Source organism: Cyprinus carpio, chromosome A13 (genome assembly GCF_018340385.1).
Source record: "Cyprinus carpio isolate SPL01 chromosome A13, ASM1834038v1, whole genome shotgun sequence".
Taxonomy (NCBI): domain Eukaryota; kingdom Metazoa; phylum Chordata; class Actinopteri; order Cypriniformes; family Cyprinidae; genus Cyprinus; species Cyprinus carpio.
In genome coordinates this window covers 30483165-30503083 of record NC_056584.1, presented here as the reverse complement: position 1 = coordinate 30503083, position 19919 = coordinate 30483165, and the positions used below count along the sequence as shown (strand labels likewise).

The window sequence follows — 19919 nt, the reverse complement described above, 5'->3', positions numbered from 1 at the left end:
TCTCTGTACAAATTTTATTGTAATCGAACACCTAGGTAAAATAAATAGAAATACCATGAAATGACACATCTGCATTTCTTTCATGTGTATGTGTCACAAATGGGTCATGCATCGCCTTCCCACCCACAATCCTGGAACAATAAATCACCAATATTCTTTAGCGGGGAGTGAATTTCTTACAAAACCACATTTAAATCATTTACATAGATGTACAGAATATATTGCAGCATATCTAGATATATCCTCTCTCCTTTTGGTTTCTGACAGCAGGTCTCTGGCAGCCGTTTCAGTTATGAACTTCCAGCACCATCAATATTTCTGGCAGGTTTATCTTTGGCACACAGAAATTAAAAAGCCCTCCGGTCTGAAGGCCACATTGATGTTTGTTCACTTCCTAGAGCAGATTTAGTATGAGTTTTAGAAAAAAACAACACAACTTCTAAAGTCTACAGGAAATGGCTTTTCAGAAGAACATTAGATGCACAATAAGTTCTGTGAAAGTTCGTTTGCACCAACAGATAACTTAAGGTGAATGAAAAAAGTGTCTTATTTGTTTGGTTCAATAAATGTTGCCGTTTTCTGTACATAAGGAGTTGGCAAAGTGTTTAAGGCGTTACAGCTGTAAAACTATCTGCAAAGGCAATAATGTTTTGTCCTTTCGCAGAGCTGTTAACAGAGTCTCTCTGAATGTCCGGAACAGTGAAGTTTTTAGTTTCCACCTGGTCCCTTCATGCTAGAGTCTTCGAGGGACTGGTGGGCGGCACCTGCGCTCAGATTACAGGCGGAAGGATCGCAGTAACCTGGTGGTCCGGCTGAACCAGGAGGTCCAGGGAACGCCTGGTTTGACCCGGGGCACCAGGTGGACCCCGTTCACCATCACGCAACCCATCTTGACCATATCCTGGTTTTCCAGGTTCACCTGCAAGACAAAAAACAGGTCAGTCATCTCTTATTTTAGATCGCAAAAGGTCAACACTTAAGGTCAGTCTCATTTGCATTTCTGCAAGGACAAAACCTGAGATTTGAGAGTCATGAAGTCAAATAACCAATTTTCATGGGGGTTTTTACATTACATATGAACTATCGTTATGGCTTTTTGTGTCCATTTAGAATTTTCAGTGTCTGTCGACATTTTTATTTCAGACTTCTTTTTCTTGCTATTTCAAGTTTATAGCTCATAAATCATTTTTTTTTTCCCTCAAGACTTGAGAGTTTATCTTACAGTTCCAAGTTATAACAATTAATATCTCACAAATCTGTGGCAGAAGCAAGCTTCTATAGAATTAAATTCTTGAAAATATAAACCTGAAAAAAAATGCATGATACCAGCAGATCTGTCTGTTACAATTAAAGCACTAGGTAACAATTGCAAGAAGTCCTATTTAAACAGACAGCTTTATTCGACTGACAGTAAGCATCAGTGATACATATACAAAAAGACAACAGAAGGCTTCATATACCTCCAATTCATCAGACATCTGACAGCTTCATTTAAACACCAATTTAACTTTGCTCTCAAAGTCTATTACCAGGATGGAGCTAAATATATCTCCAGCGTCATCAGTTATTTCAGACTGAATCGGTTTGCAGAAAATATTCTTTAACACCCATTCCATTTATGCATTGATACCATGATCTTTTTTGACAAGAGGAAGTAGGACATGAGATTGAGTCAGAACGGACCTGGTAGTCCAGGAGGTCCCGACATGCCTTTGGTTCCCCGAACTGTAGGTCCCCTGTCCCCTCTGTCTCCCATCTCACCTGTAACACACACTAGTTTAAATACCGGCATGACCGTGCCTTTACACACATGACTCTAGATCAGGGGTTCCCAAACTTTTTTGTCTGCAGACCGTTAAGTAAAATATTTACTTGAAGTGCACCCTGATATTTTTTGCATGTTCTCAGTAGTATTAGGTAACTTAAAAAAAAACAGTAGCTGAACCTAAAAAAAAAAAAAAAAAAAAAAAAAAAACTCCTTTTCATGATTTTAAAAATAATACATTCAGCTAGCTACATTCCTCATCATTTAGCTTAACTTGATATACTAAAGTGATAAAACTAAAACAAATTTAATAAAAAAATTAAAATTCAAAAAAAAAAAAAATTAATGAAACTATGACAAAAACACACAATAAAATTACAAGAAACTTTAACTGAAATTAAAATGAAAATGGAAAATCTAAAAAAATAAACACCAATTCAAAATATTAATAAAAACTATATTAGTTTTTCAATGATATTAAAATAACACTGCTCTGATGTTGGTTAAAGGTCACATGCAAGTAAACGGATAAAATATTAAATCTTTTTTTTAGAAAGTGTTTTGTTTTATCTTATTCAATTTATATTCAATTTAATTATTCGTTTTTTATGAGCTTATGAACTCCTATTTGGGATACCCTGCTTTAGTTGTTGTTCCAGGACCAAAACGGATCCTGTAAAGCAGTCTGAACTCACAGTCCTATATTGACTCACCTTTCGGCCCCTTGAGACCCATAAGTCCCGGAGGCCCTTTGAGTCCCGGGAGCCCTCTTGCACCAGCATGCCCAGGAAAGCCACTGTCACCTTGGGGTCCAGGAGGACCAGGGGGACCGGGTCTGCCTGGCAGTCCGACCACGCCAGACTCTGGTCTCCTCAGACTGGCAGCCAGTTGGGCCAACTGCTCTGAAATGGCAAAGACCAAATGCGCTAATGAGTGTGAACGGTCCCCTGCTATTAGCACAGCTCATTTTTATTTCATTTATCAACCATTTTTGCAGTTGCACTCACTAATTAGAGTCATCTAACACTGCACACTGACTGCTTTGTGTTTTGTCTATTGTGTTTCTGTACTAATGTTAGGGCGCCTCCTTGAGGACGATACATCTTCCTGCTCTGTCCTCACGTTTCCTTCACTGTACTGTCCACTACACTTAAAGTAAAAATTAAATAGTGATAGCGACAGACCTTTTCTGCCATATTATGATGCACATTTGAGAGTAATGGATTGTAAAAAAAAAGTCAAAATGCAGGGCATGTACTTGGTTCTATGCATCAATTGCTGATTGGATTTTAAGATGCTAGTGGGTGTTGCTCTCAAAATAGGGGCAGATGAATGTGAGATTACGGGGTGAAGTTTAAGTGGATTAAATGATTGGAGATCTCCTTGTACGGTTGAATTGTTCAAAATAAGATCTATAACATGCATTTCTATAACAAACAAGTCTTCAAAGGCTGTTGAAAGTAAATTAATTATTATTTTTTTTTTTTTATTATTTCTTTTTATTTATTTTTTTTTGCTGTCACTAGTACAAAGCACATGAATAGGCCTAATTGATGATTAAAGTTGGCACACCTTGTTACACACCTTCAGTCCAGCAATTCAAGCTAAAATGTGTATCTTCTGTACAGTATAGGCCACTTTGGATAATGCTAAATGTGTAGATCTGTCAGGCCAGGTGCAACTACTAAAAAAGCCACATCTCTGACTCTTAAATGCACATTCTGTGAGTTTTGGATTGTAAAATAAGGCTCTAGACTAATTTTAATTTATTATAGCTCTGATATTTTTATGTGGATAAGCAGATAATTTGAAAAATGTGTTGCAGAAAGCTGTTAAAGCCAATTCCTTTCATTTGTCTTCATTCATCCTCTGAATGGTGTTCTTGTACGTTTTCAATTTGCAATGGGAAATTGAGCATAAAAGAACAGCATTGCTGCTGTTTTTAAAACTTCCTTTTCCATTGTGTGAAGGGATAAAAGGGCAGACCGATTTATTCCTGATGTAAAGAATCCAATCCCAGGCCCTGAGCCATTGAGCAAGAGCTAGGGTACAGTGAATTTCAACTTTCAGTGGAAAACATCCTGAAAATGTATGCAGCACGATGCTTGACTGAGCTTTTTCATGGAGGGTTTGGTGGAGGAAAGCAGAGGCTGAAGGAGGAAACTCATCACTATGAGGCAAAAGTGCAGATCAGCTGAAACGAACATGAATTTTTCAGTGAAATGTGATGAAAAAGTCATGAGGGAATCGGAGACGTGCGCTCGAGAGAGCTTAGAGTGAGGCAGGACTGATGGCCAACTTTAGTAAAGTGTCTCTGCTCATCAGAGTAGAATCAAAAAGAATCTTTGAAACAAAACACAAATTTTTCCTTCCTTTCATCCCACTCTTTCCTTCAGTGGTCTATGCTTGTGTTCTCCTGCCTGGAAAGTTCTGATGCACTGGCAGCAAAAGAGTGGCGCTGAATGCTTAAAAGGGAAATTCCGTTTAATTCTGAAATGATAAAAATCTTTGCTTCCAGACTCACCTTGCATAAACGCTCATGCACACTTGTCTGATGTGTTGATCACTTGGTTCTTTACCCCTGTAAACACAGGAGGAGTTTGTTTGGAAGAAAATCAACACAATCATCTGAATGTATTCTGATTATTTCATCTCATTTCAAACCACTAATCTGCTCCACTGTACCTCAGAAAATAACTAAGAAACCACTGGAATTGGATGCAAGTGTTTCTTAAAAGCTGCAGAATTGTTTCAGATTTTTTTCTTGATGTACCTTTCCAAACAAAATTGTGTACAACAAAACACTGACAACTATGGGGTTTCCCACACATTTTGGCAACTGAATTTTCAGTTTCTAAAACTTTTCCTATTAATTATGATTATTGGATAAGGATTAAAAATATTCATTCATTCAGACTACACTCACAAAGAGCAATTTTTAGCCAATTAAGTATATTTTGAATTAAGCATAGCAGAACAAAATTATAGTCACCTTTAGACACCTACAGGAGAAATTATTTTTACATTTTACAGTATTTAAAGGTTTTCAATGTCCATAGGAGCCCTATACCTATTAAAATTATCTTTGCTCTAGTTTTGATGTCACAGTGTGGACACATGAATAAATACAGAATAATTGGGGAAAAAATTTATGAGGTTGTTTAATGCTGATAGTTAGCAAAAAATCAGCTCATTATAAAAACGTGAATGCATTGAATAAGCTGACAGAATAACAATAAATAGATACAAATATATAGCAATATAACCACTACCATTCAAATGTTTGGGGTCTTTAAGAATTTATATTTTATATTTATTCATTTATCTGTTTATTTATAGTCTCTTAATGAATAGAATTGCTATATAAGGATGAATTTTTTTTTTGAATTTTTTGGTAGAATCAATAATACATTTTAATAGATAATACAATCTGTGCTAAAATTTTCAGTTCTTTGATGAATACAAATTTACAAAAAACATTTATTTTAAATATATTTTTGATAGTATTATAAATGTCTTTACTGTCACTTTTAATCAATTTAAGGCATTTCTTGCTAAATAACACTATTAATTTATTTCAAAAAAAAAAAAAAATAAACTGTGTTTTGAACTGTGTACATGCAAAGCAAAATGTACAACAAAACAATGAAAACTACCAAGAAAATGGACTTAAAAAGCAGATAGAATTTTTTCTACATGTGAAGAGAAATTGTGGTGTCTGTCTTTTTTTAATAACCTTGCTCATGAAGTGTAATTGTTAATCACTCTTTCTTTCAAAGGTTGGTAACATACCGCTGGTCCCTGGGTGCCACGAGGTCCTGGAGCTCCTCTGTTCCCCTGCATGCCACGTGGTCCAGGACTACCAGGAGGCCCTTCAATGCCAGGCTGCCCGCGGGCACCCTCTGGTCCTCTGTTACCTGGATCCCCCTGGTTACCCTACCTGAATTTACACCAGAGACGTAAGTATACAAATAGATGTAATACTAGCATATCTAAACACTAGAGTGAGCTGAGATAAAGCCAATGAAAATCTTCATGGATTATTTAAAATCAGAGCCAAGTGCCAAATAGACAGTAGTCAAAAATTCATAAAAGAATACTGATCAAAAACTCACTTCTCCTTTAGCTCCAGGTTGGCCAGGGTCACCCTAAGTACAGAAACAACAAGAGAATTACAATGCATTATAATATCTCAAAACTGAAAATTGTATTCATATTATTTTCAGCGGAGTATTTCAGAGCTACTCACAACATCTCCCTTGTCTCCTGGTGTTCCCTCGGCACCTTGAGCTCCCTACAATAAAACACATCACTGTGAGGGAGATCATTTCATAGATGTCTATGTTCTGTTAAGTGTCTAGTTCTGTTTACTGTAAGACTTTGAGAATGGATTGTTTTGTTTATAAAATGTGAATGGATGAGCTGCATTCATAGCCTACAGGGAACTATATTACTTGGTGTGAGAATTGGTTTGTGGTTTTTATTATTAATAAATATTGCTGTCTTTCATTATATAGATGTAAACTATATAATTCTAGATGCAATAAACCATTTGATTTTGGCTGTTACAGTGATTTTAATGCTTTTTAAAGGGATTGGTGCCCTTTAACCATAGTAAAAGCCCTTTATCACAGGGCATATTTTTGTTTTTTTCACTTTAGTTCTCAGAATAATACCCTGAATAAATAATGTTCAATCAAATATTCAATGAACTTATTTAAATACATGTATACATTCGTTTTTTCTGCATTCATTTTAAAAGTATCTGGGGTAGTTTAGTTCTGCAGTGCTGTATCTGATGAAATATGAATCATGCTCTTACCTGTTTCTCCCTTTGGTCCAGGTTCTCCTGCTTCACCCTGTGTAATATCACATTCAGAAATTCAATCCCATGAATATTTAACAGTAATAGTTCACTGTAACAACAGTTGCTCAGTATTGTATGCTCAGAATTTTGCTCTTTCTATAAATCCTACATCTGTTTGAGGTGCTTAAGTTCTTTTTTTTTTTCAAATGCTTTAAGGAAATCATTGAATCTAAAATGGACCATTGTACTTTCAAAGCTTTTTAAATTTTAAAACACCAATGGAAGCACATAATAATTGCAGTGACTTGAAGGCTATAAAAGTAGAACCCTTACTGTCTAACTGAGCAAGAAAAGTGAATATTAAGAGGTTAGCTCTTTTTAAAGAGCTGCAGATGACTTTTTGTAATAGTTACAGGGATGCTGATCTAGCAGAACTCCATGTACACTTTGCTGTTCCTTAATAAATATAGAATTAAGGATAAAAGCAGCAATCAGAATTCCTGACTTCAAATTTCCAGAAGTCAGGATGCACAGGTTTTTATCAATTCACCAGGGAACAAAATCATGTTGAAAAAGGTAACTGCAAAGAGCAATTTAAAGAGAAAATTCTGAGTGCTCGGCAGAGACATCCTCACCTATATTCCTTTTATTCCTGGCAGGCCTGGTGGTCCAGGAAGTCCAGGCAAGCCCAAGTCACCTTAGGACCCTGAAAATACAATCGATGTAAGATGACACGCAGTCAGAGTCTGGGATTTAGTGTCAAATTCTGGTTGATGTCTTTTTATATTCCTTCCTGTCTCACTGCAGGATTTCCAAACATATGGGAAAGGTTCAAAACCTTTGTCAATAAAGAGAAAACAGACTGCAGAATCCTTTAGTTCCCCTGCAAAAACACTCTCATGCATTTTTAAAAAGAGAGTGCAGTCTGAGAAAATGCTGAAAAATTTGGTATGTGATTGTACATCAGTGTTTTCTACACTGCTGATTTAATCTACAGTTCCATACTTATATGTTTCCAAGCCTATATGGTTTAACTGAAATTCACTCTTCAACTGAGACATTTAATTGATGCGTTTTTTAATTGAATAATTTTTTTTATTCTACAGTTTTTGCCAATTGTTTCAGAGTTTTGTCATTACAAATGGTATTGTACTGTAAATCAGTCAATTGATCAAACAATCAATCAATAATATACACTTCACACACACACACACACACACACACACACACACACACACACACACACACACACACACACACACACATAGATATACATACATATATATATATATATATATATATACAGTATAAACCAAAAGTTTGGAATCATTACTATTTTTAATGTTTTTGAAAAGAAGTTTCTTCTGCTCATCAAGCCTGCATTTATTTGATCAAAAAATACAGAAAAACAGTAATATTTGTGAAATATTATTACAACTTAAAATAATAGTTTTTCTATTTGAATATACTTTAAAAAAATAATTTATTCCTGTGATGCAAAGCTGAATTTTCAGCATCATTACTCCAGACTTCAGTGTCACATGTACCTCCAGTCTATCACATGATCATTTAGAAATCATTCTAACATTCTGATTTATTATGAGTGTTGGAAACAGTTCTGCTGTCTAATATATTTGATGAATAAAAGGTTAAAAAGAACTGCATTTATTCAAAATAAAAATAAAAATTCTAATAATATATATTCTAATAATATATTTTCTTTACTATCGCTTTTTATCAATTTAACACATCCTTGCTGAATAAAAGTATTGATTTTTATTAAAAAAAGAAAGATTAAAAAAAAATTACTGACCCCCAAATTACTGACCAGTAGTGTATATTGTTATTACAAAATATTTTATATTTTATAAAAACATAGCTTCTTTTTTTTTTTTTTTTTTTTTTTTTTTTTTTTTTTTTTTTTTTTTTTTTATTCATCAAAGTATCCTAAAAAAAGTATCACATGTTCTGGAAAAATATTAAGCGCAGAACTGTTTCCAACTTTGATAATGAATCATCATATTAGAATGATTTCTAAAGGATCATGTGATAATGATCCTAAAAATTCAGCTTTGCATCACAGAAATAAATGATCATTTAAAGTATAGTAAATTTAAAAACAATTATTTTAAATTGTAATAATATATCACAATATTATGATTTTTTCTGTATTTTTTGATCAAATAAATGCAGGCTTGATGAGCAGAAGAAACTTCTTTCAAAAACATTAAAAATATAATGTTTTCCAAACTTTTTGGTCTGTACTGTATAATATATATAATATATATATATATATATATATATATATATATATATATATATATATACACACACAAGAAATAGCTGTAAGTATGCAGGATATTATATACATTCATTATATACATATACAGTTATATACATTATTACAGCTATAAATCTGAATATATAGTTTAAAATTTTAATATATATTTATGAACTGGAATACATTAATGTAAATTTTGAACATACGTTTGTAAATACTGCATTTCAAAAGTTGTGTCATAAATGATATTCTGCGGGTCTGAAAAAGGTCTTAAGTCTTAATGTGTGCTCTTCCAGAAATTAAGTTCTAAAAAGGTCAAAACGAAATCTTTTCTTAGTATTTTTTGTTTTGTTTTTCAGTACAAATATCAAAGCATCCTCAAATCAACACAATACATTTACTTAGGATGAAAATTGAACATGAAGGCCCGGTTTCACAGACGGGGCTTAGCTTAAGCCAGGACTAGGCCTTAGTTAAATTAAGATATTTATGTGTGCATCTTGAGACAGAACAATGGGACTGACATATATTTAGATATGTCAGAGCAAGATATTTTCAGTTGAGACAGCTCAAACATGCATTTTAGTCTGGGACTAGCCTTAAAGCCATGTCTGTGAAACCAGGGGATAAAGTCTTGTTTTTGGATAAAAAAAAAAAAAAGTGAGTTAATCCATAAAACAAGAACAAACACCTGTCAATGGGGTGTGAAAACTTGTTTTCCCTTTAAAAATTAAAGTTGATTTTTTCTGAGCCCATTGGCAAATATTAATGAATTGTTTCCGTTAAATTTATTCCTTAATTATTCAAGGGTCTTAAAAAGTCTTGAAATTTCCCTTCATAAAACCTGCTGAAACCCATATATTTTTAATTTTAAAAAATGTTGCAATTTATTCACAATACTTACATAATATATGTATGTTTAAACGTGAGTGTTTGTGTGTGTAGATAAGTGTGTGCTCATGGGAATGGTAGGGGAACAGAGGGCTGTTTGAGAGACACTGCTGTGAGAAATTCTTTTGACTGTTTATTGTGAAAACAGTGAGATGAGATCCCGTTCAAGAGAGAGACCGCTGGCTCCAGTCTCTTCTACTGCTTACCAGCAGTGTCTGCATTTCAGAATTATAAAAATTGCCTTGTTTGATCCTCAAATTACCACAATATAAAGTCACAAATTCCCTTAAAAGACTACTAGTGAAAAGTTTTAGAATTCACTGTGCACCAGACAGTCTAAATAAGTAAAAGCGATCGAGCTTACTGGATATCAAAATGACTTGTTTTCTCTTTGAACACTGGGATAATAGAATAAATTTAAATGTAGCATGACTTGTTTTGAACTTTGGGTTTTGCAGCCAGCTTATAGGAAATAAAAATTGCTGAGATCTCTTTTGTAGTTTTCTCAAACACAGCACAAAATCATTTTCTTTTCAGTATGTTTGTCTCATTTTCCAGTAACTAAATATCTAAACATCATTAAACAAGATGAATTTACTTGTCAGCAAAACTAAGTTTAGAACTAAGTAAAGATTTTTTTCCCCTCTAAAATAAATAAATAAACACATAAATAAGTTTAGTATATTTTATGCTTAAAACAAGAAACAGCAATTTCCCAATGATGTAATATATATATATATATATATATATGAAAGCCTTTAATTAAAAAAAATACTATTTCACTTGTATTTCAGTGAATTACATCAAAATGAATTTGTTTTAAGGATGTTATGATATTTGTTCTGGACAAAAGGCAAACAACTCTAATTAAGATCAATTATTTTTGCAGTGTAGACAAATCGGAGAACAAATGAAACCTGAAGTCACCTGCTTTTTGGATATTTTCTGCTCATAAAATCTGAGATTTCAATTTGAATTCAAACATTTCTCATTAAACTCTTCCAGGAGCAATAATCTGAACTATACTATCGTATACAGTAGCTAGCCAACATTTGTTATAATTTGTGTCTGTTTTTTATTTCTTTTTGAAAGTGAAAAAAAGTGAAAGTCGTGACATTTTGTCAAGTATGGTAACCCATACTCGAAATTGGTGCTCTGCATTTAACCCATCCAAGTGCACACACCACAGCAGTGAGAAGTGAACACACTGTGAACACACACCGGGAGCAGTGGGCAGCTATATCCAGCGCCCGGGGAGCAACTGGGGGTTCAGTGCCTTGCTCAGGGGCACTTCAGCCATGGGTATTGAGAGTGGAAGAGAGCGCTTTTCATTCACTCCCTCCCACCTACAACTCCTGCCAGCACCGAGACTCGAACCTGCGACCTTCTGGTTACAAGTCCAAATCTCTAACCATTAGGCCACAGCTGCCCCAGTAACTCCTGCCTGCAACTAGTGCCAGCACCGAGACTCGAACCTGCGACCACATGTTAATGCTGAGCCATGAAAGAAAAACCTCTGTGCAACAAAGGACATCCATTTCTCTGCAGGCAAAGGTTTTTATTTTTGTTCATTAACTTGCACGATGAAAGTACGGCAGATGCTTGCTTTGATATCACAACTATATCATTATTCAGATTAGCACTTACTCTGGCTTTCTGGTTTTTCCCATCGGCCCAGGTGGCCCCTGCTCTCCCCGTTCTCCCTAAACACAAGGAAACTATTATCATCTGCGAAATATTCCTTGGTGAGTAAATACAGACACATCCAGCCTGTCTATTAGCCGTTAGTCATACTGTTTTGGGTACTTACAGGTTGTCCAATAGGCCCAATGGGTCCGACTTCTCCTTGTTCTCCACGATCGCCCTGAACAGAGACATTAACTGTCAGATAATCTGTTCCTGTACAATAATTACAGATCTGTAATTAGCTATTGGGTGGTTTACCTACCGATTTACCTGCAGATCCCATAGTACCAATGAGGCTGATTGTCCAGCATTACCCTGTAAGTGAGCATATCATACAGTGTTCATAATGAGCCACATTATTACATTTTTCAAGAAAAAACAATTCTAAAAATCTAAATTCTAAATAACAGTAATCTTTAAATCTTAAAATAAAACACTAATAATTTTCATTATATAAAAATAACACTGTTAAATGCAATCTTCAGCAAATCTCAAAATAAATATCCTTTTTTATACTATACATTATAATTTTGTGATGCCTATATTTATTTATATAATTTATTTAGACAAAATTGTATAGATTTTAATTTATTTATCAGCCATAATATTAAAATAATTGTATGTATCAGCCAGAATGTTAATATTGGCAAATGCTAAAACCAACCTACATATTTAATTAGTCTCTGAATATCAAACTGGGATGGGAGAAAATATTTAAAAATAAAAAATAGTAGTTTCAGCTTTATCAGTCAGTGGTTCTGAAACATACATTTTTTTGACTATGCACCGAATACAAATAAATTCAGCAAACATTTCTCACCTTCTCTCCAGCTCCACCTTTTGGGCCTGGGCTTCCTGGTAAACCCTGCAGATATGGAAGAGAAAGTGACTAAATATCAAAATGCAGTTGCTTTTAAAGCTACATCTCCTGAAGGAAGTAAAATGTCTTCTCTTTGTTCTGTAAGATCAAAAGTCAAATCCAAGGGGTGGATTTAAACCCTCTCAAAATTAAAGACGATGTGAATTAGTCATGGAGAACTGACATCATGCTCGATAAAGTCAGAGGTATTTTATAATCTTGCCCCTGCCTGCAATGGAGCAGACACAACATGCACAAATTTGAAATCGAAATAAATTATTGACATTTTTATGCTCTGCTTTTGTGAGCTATCTGCTTAACAAATTTAAAGGAGACAGGTTGAACATGATATTGTAACAAAAGGTCAGAATTCAGCTATGCATATCTGACGAGGATAAAATGAAAGTGACTCATTGTGCTACATCTTGTAAAAAGAAGCTGACAGTTAGGATACAATACTGTTTAAATGTGTTTTAAAAGTGTTTGGTAAGTTTTTTAATGTTTTTCGAAATAAGTCACTAAACAGTATGCTAACCAAGGCTGCATTTATTTGATCAAAACAAAATAAAATGATAATACTGTGAAATATTTTATAATATTTTTTTTTTTTTTTTAAACTTTACCCAAACCATTCAACATTAGCTTAACATATTTGAACTTTCTTATTCTATGGCAAAAAATTTGACCTTCTTCACAGTCATTATGGCAGTTCATGTATCGAATGGATTTTTTTACAACAGTAAGACTTACAGGGAGTCCTTGAAGGCCAACTTCCCCAGGGCTTCCAGGTTTTCCGGCGGCACCCTGTAAAAAAAAAAATAAATAAATAAATAAATAACACACTAATACCCCTGTCAGACTTTTTACATGGCCATGGCTGAATAACAAAAGCCAGACTCTGCTGTACCGTTGGCACCTGGCATGCCAGGGATTCCCTCACGTCCATCCACACCTGGCAACCCCTGGAAAAAGACACAGATTGGTGCTGATTGAAAGCTTACAAAAGTCTTTAAGCAAATTCTTTTATCTGCACTAACAAAAAAGTACCAAAAATTACCATACTTTTACCATGTTTTTCATGTTATTACCATCTGACACCATCACTGTACCACCAGGATACCAGAAGTATTTTCATTAAAGGAAGTGAAAGTTTATGGTAAACCACATACACTGCCTCCCTTCGGCCCTGGAAGACCAGTATTGCCTCTCAGCCCTTGCGGTCCCTGCAGAAAGAGATAAATTCATTAAAATCAAATCAGATGTACTGTATTACCCTTAGCATGAGAGGATATAGCCAAATGGGCATGTTCCTGGACCAACAATGTTTGGTTGTTTGAATGTTGTTCCAGGACTAACAGGAAGAGTTGATCCCAGATCTTGTCCTATATGGCTAAAATCCCATTTAAGATCCAGCTTATCATGGGCAACTTCTCACAGGCTAATTTAATAAACAAAACCTTTTAAACTTATAGTGTGGTGCAATTTTTGTTGTTATAATGATGGTTGTTGTCACATACCTCTTCGCCTTTAGGGCCAGTTTCTCCCATTCCTCCTCTTTGGCCCCGATCCCCCTAGATACAGTAAAAAGAACACACCTCAGATATCTGCTAATATTGATTTGTTGATTTACACCCAAGGCTGAGGCCATCAACTTCAAGTCATGCCCACTGCTAAAACAGACTGTCTCCAAAGCCTTCAACTGTGATATAGAGGCAGAACTTTCCTGTTTCAGGATTGTTTACAGCTTTAGATTAGATTGGTTTCATTTGAAGAAGATAGAGGAAGTTAAAGAATTTACCATCGCCCCTGCAACACCCTGAGAGCCTGGGTCTCCGTCAACACCTCGAGGCCCCTGTAAAAAATAACAACATATAGTTTTCAGATTTATTTATTTTCTGTGTTTTGTATTACATTTTTTCTTCATTGTCAGTTGCCATATACAATCTAACACCCCTCTTTTTTTTTTTTATTAATTAGTAACATTTTGATTCTCTAAACAGTAGTTTTTATGACTTTAGTTTATATAAATGCATTTACAATATAGTCTTTCTCTTCCATGAAAATGGACAAAAATATTGAATTTTCAATTTGTATGCAGGGGTATATACAAATATGTTTTTATTAATATTCTTTTTTGTAAATTTTTCATTTTCCCCCTGATACTACATGTTTTTAACCACATAATAGTCATCTAGGGAGTGAAATAAACTAAACAACTTCACATTTCAATTAATCTTTATCGGAAATCTTACCGTTTCTCCTTTTGGTACCAATCATACCAGTGGCACCTCGAATTCCCTGCGGACCCTGAGAGCACATATTGAAACAAGGCCTTAAGACTAGATCAAGATATAGCCACTGGTTTAATTCAATGATTTAGTGTAGATTGCTGAAATAAACAGGAAATGCACATACATTGGGCCTTGAGCTCCGACCTCTCCAGGTGCCCCCTGATCTCCCCTCTCCCTAGATAGATAGATAGATAGATAGATAGATAGATAGATAGATAGATAGATAGATAATATTGTTCTTTTTAAAACAGGGATGTCATCCGAAACTGCTCAAAACACGTCTCTTTTAGTGTAATACTGAAAAATGAACTGCAAAGTTTTGATTGAGGTAAATGATGTGTAAATTTGCTGAAATCTGAGCCAAGCGTCTTGAGGATAATATAGCAAGCATCCACGAGTGAATTAAATGTCACCCACACTAACTTATTCTTACACACTCAAATCCTTCATTATTCTTCATGCACCGGTGGAGTGTAATTCGTATACAGAACTTTAATAGACAGCATTTAAATACATCCTGCACCTTAATTCAGCCTGAGCATCCAGTCCTTAATTATAAATGAAGCTCTGTAAAAAATCTCGAAAATGTCACAGCTGGAGAAAAAAAAATGTCTCAAACCCATGTTTTTCTCATTTCAACAGACCTATTGCTTATTCATATTCAGATTCACTCTGCAGAACTTAAGGACACATGCTGACCTCAAACACACACATTCACAAACACATGTAACACATGATGCCTCTGGTTCCTCCTTTGTCAGTGTATTATCATTTATTCGACGTTTTGTAAATAAAGTTCTTGCCTTGTGTCCTTGTTTACCAGGCTCTCCAGCTTCTCCTTTCACCCCTTTATGACCCTGACAGTGGACAAGAGGACAGTTTATAAAATATATTATTCAAAAAAAATATATTCAAAAGCATGGGCATCTTTCAATATATATATATATATATATATATATATATATATATATATATATATATATAGATATATATATATATATATATATATATTGAAATACTTTCTAACAGGAAAACTCACCTTCATTCCAGGCAAGCCAGGTGACCAGGTACCACCAGGTGGGCATGCATTAGGGCACTTAACTAAGACAAAAAAAAAAGAAAATAAAAAATTTGTGTCACTTTATGTCACTCAGTCTAACAATATCTAATAGTCACCTTGGAGCACTTTTACTCAAAACACATTGTTGATCACATCGTATTTCAATGTGGATGTCGAAAACAATATGGTTTTCATTTGGTTTGCAACAAAAAAAGGATTGATGGAGCACCTAGTAAGATTTCCTCTTACCAGGTTCCGTTGTTCCGCCCAGCATCCCTGCAGCACCCTGTAAACATGACAGATTTTCTTTAGAACAGTTTTTTACCCATTTTGAAGGAAAATAAAGGCAATTAGTTGATTAAGGAAGCAATTGTGCCACATTGTTGTTTTTGTAATAATAACGGCTGCTCTACACAAGGTTCCTAATTAGTCTATATATACTGATGTCTTAGTTGTATACTTTAGAAGAGAAATTTGCAGTTTTTACCTTATATATTATCTACCTTATAATCTTATACCTTATTATCTAACTTACTTATTAATATGTCTTCTATTTCTACTATGATCTGACTTTTTTAAATTACTTTTGTTGGTGTAACAACTGGAAGTCAGGATCATTTATGATAAGTCATGATACATATTTTTCCCCAAAATGAATGTTGGTGTGACACATTACAGTTTTGAGTTTAAAGGTCATTACTATGGTGTAATTCTTGAAACATCACAGTAATACTCACCGGGGCCCTGTTGGTCCACGGGGTCCCTGCGGGCCCTCCTCACACCCATGGCTCCCTGTTATACAAAGAGAAATAAATATTTTTTAATTTGTTGTATGAATACTCTTTAACTGTAAGCATTTAGATCGCACACTTTTTGAATAAAATTACAATATACAAAACTAAAGAGAAAATACTACGAAATAGTTAACCAACAAAAATAAATACCTAAATGTAATAAAGTATAAAGTTGAAAGTCCTTTTTCCTTTATGAAACTAAAATATCTCATGGCTTTGCCTGGCATGACAGGAAGTATATTGAACTATTGCCCTTACAATGAACACTGAGATTGATTTTTCATGGACAGAGTGAGAATATGAACATCAAGCATTTTTTGCTTATTTATTTATTTTAAGTTTTTCATAAAAAAAATGTGAGTGATTCTGGTCAAGAAACTGGTCAAGAACACATAGGTTTTGTATTTCACCGAGAAATCAGCAGAAACAAGTAAAAAAAGAAAGCAAAAGAAAGACAAGGCTAATTTGGCTGCTTGTTTAAGCCATACTTAACAAAAAAAAAGTCACTTACAGGGGATCCCACTTTTCCCCTGCTCACCCGGAAGTCCTCCTGGTCCTGGTGGGTCCCTGTGCAAACAAGTATCAAATTTAAACCTTTGTGTCCACAACCCAAAACCCACTCCACCCACTGCTTTTTTTAATCAAATGAAAACAAAAAATCTACTTACAAATTGCTCCATCAGGTCCAAAGCCCTAAAAAAAAGAGAAGGTTTATTTATTTCCTATATATTATTTTCCCATTTCTGAAATGTGTTTATGCAATAAACAATTCATTTTGACTGAATACAATAATATAATCTCATAGAGAAACATATTTCCTTTGTCTAACTGTATTCATTATCTGCTGTCAGAATTAAGGCAAATATGCAGTGCATTGGGTACAGCTTTATGCCTATTTACAACTATTTATCTGCTCAATTGTGTTTTTATTGAATGCATGGGCTTCAGAAATGTTGAAAGATGGCAAGATAAGGCTTACCGCTTCTCCTCTGGGTCCAGGTTTGCCAGGTTCTCCCTGTTTCAATTACACAAAGTTACTTTTTAGGCTTAACATCATTTAATTATACTGTACATAATTTAATATAATGTGATTATTGTGTTCACACTGAAGATTCCAAAAAGAAAAAGTGCACTTCGAATGTAAAATGATGCACGAACGAATTAACCGAAAAAACAAATTTTGAAATGTTGGACACTTCATGCACTCAACTGACACAGCTTTAATACTGGATATACTGGAGGGCAGTAGCCCATCACTGCAGAACACAAGATCCAGGGGGCGCGGTTGAATCCACATTCTAGGGGGGTGGAGATTGGAAGGTTTAGGGGGTGGAGATGGGTGGATTTGGGATCAGCGGGTGGAGACGGGTAGGTTTAGGTATAATGTAAGGTGGGAGGAGTTTGGATCTGGATCCAACCCACCCTTGGGGATCAGCGGGTGGAGTGTAGTGAGGACCTTCTCCTGGAGGGGGATGGGCTATCAAACTCTGATGTTGGATGACAAAATAACCTTATATGATTCATATACTAGACAGTTAAGTACAAAGTGCATAGAATAAAGTTGGTATAGTGCATAATTTAGGATGGAGCTCAATATATGTGTGTGTTTGTGTGTACATATGTGTATACTGTTCTGAAAGTCACAAAAATCACACTGCTACACAATTACTGTTATGAAAATCACATAAAGCCATAGAATCTTCACAGGCCAGGGGAAGTGCTGTGTTTGGACATCGGTGAGTTTAACAGGATCTGATGAATCTGACTTGGCTGCACAGATCAGTGAGCACACAGACAAGATTAGGAACTAGTGGTCATGTGAAAATACTTATAATTCCCCTTGCAAGGCCAGTCAGTACACTGATTTGAGCTCTGGTCCCTACTGAAGCAGGAAACTGAGAAGCTCATTATTAGTCGCTCACCTTTTGTCCTGGGGGGCCATCGAGGCCAAGTTCTCCTATGGGGCCAGTCAATCCCTGAAGAACATGGAGGGGAAATGTTACATTATAACCTCTTACAATAGCAAACAATGACAGACTTTAATTGAAAAGGATGTTTTAGGGGAGGGTTTGTTGCATGAAACTAACTGTAAGCTGAAGTTTCAAACATTTAACCAACCAATGACTACTCAATTAGCCACAGAATTTGAACACCTTAATAGACCTTCTGTCTCAAACCCAGAGTGGATAATTTCTTGACCCCTACTTCCATTTCACAGGGAATCCACTTTAATGAAGTCCAGGCTTTGGGTATCTGTGCTTAAACAAAAACCCTGTTGTCTGTTGGACAGACCTTTTTCCTGTGTTCTTTGCTTCAGTCCAGAATGAGAAATTCCCTACATTTTTGACCCGTCTAAGAGTGCCGCCCACCACTGACTGAACTCTGTGAAATTGAGGTTTGCTTTCCCATATAAGACCATGTCAATTTCAACATGTTATGAAGAGAATCCAAAATATGCTTTTAATGTGTTTCCTTACATCAGCTCCAGGTGATCCAGGAAGTCCAGCAGAAGCAGGTTTTCCAGTATCTCCATCAGGACCCTTAAGTACATATGACAATATGTAAAAATGCAACAAAATCCTATATAGCAAATTATAATATCAATGTATGACACACTGATATTTACAGCCGAACCGTCTTCACCGGTGTCACCTCTCTCCCCCTGCAAGAAAAACATACTTTTAACTCTTCTGTAATGCATTATGTTTTGGTCATTGAATTGTTTTATATTTTAATTTATGTTCAGATTTTTAAAAATCAGCTTACATCAATGCCGTCTATTCCAGGCACACCGGGAGAACCAGGAGGGCCGGCTCCAGCCCTCTGTTTAAAAATAGAAAGTAAACAATGCTCTCCTATAGTGAGTTCATATGTATGTGTTTATAGATGCATTAATACAAAGCTTATGTAATATGAAAACTAAAATGATCCAGCGGGGTAAAAAATATACTACAAATCATTAATGCAAAAAGGTTTAAGCAAACAGTTTAAACCCTTTCGTGCAACAGGTGTGCACTTACAACATATGGACCTTACAGATGGATGCAAAAATGCAGTGCAGCCTATAATATCTTACAGCATTTGTGAGCCTGTTTAAGAATGCAAAGTTTCTTTTTCTTTACATATGCTGAAAATTTAAGCACTCACCTGAAACTCTGCCTCGGATATCTAAAAAGAAGAGAACAAAGAAGGGTTGTATTTACCTGTGCGGTGCAGATGACGGTTATCTCCAACAAAATCAGTAAAAAGGGCCCGCGCACACCTGCAGCGCAAACCATGATTTCCTCAAAGACACAAAAGCCCCTGTTTTCTGGGATCAGTTGGATTGACGGACCCCCCAACCAAGAAACCCAACTAAATCCCCTTTCAACTATCTGAACACAAGGGAGACCATAACCACAGAGTCCTCGAACATATGCATGAGGTGGTTTGTTCTGGGTCTGTGATTGGATGACAGTGGCACAGTGAGAGGAGGAGTCCTGTAG

General features: G+C 35.3%; 1 pseudogene; it reads right to left on the bottom strand.

The window, feature by feature from the left end:
• Positions 1-19919, bottom strand: LOC109100958 (annotated as a pseudogene).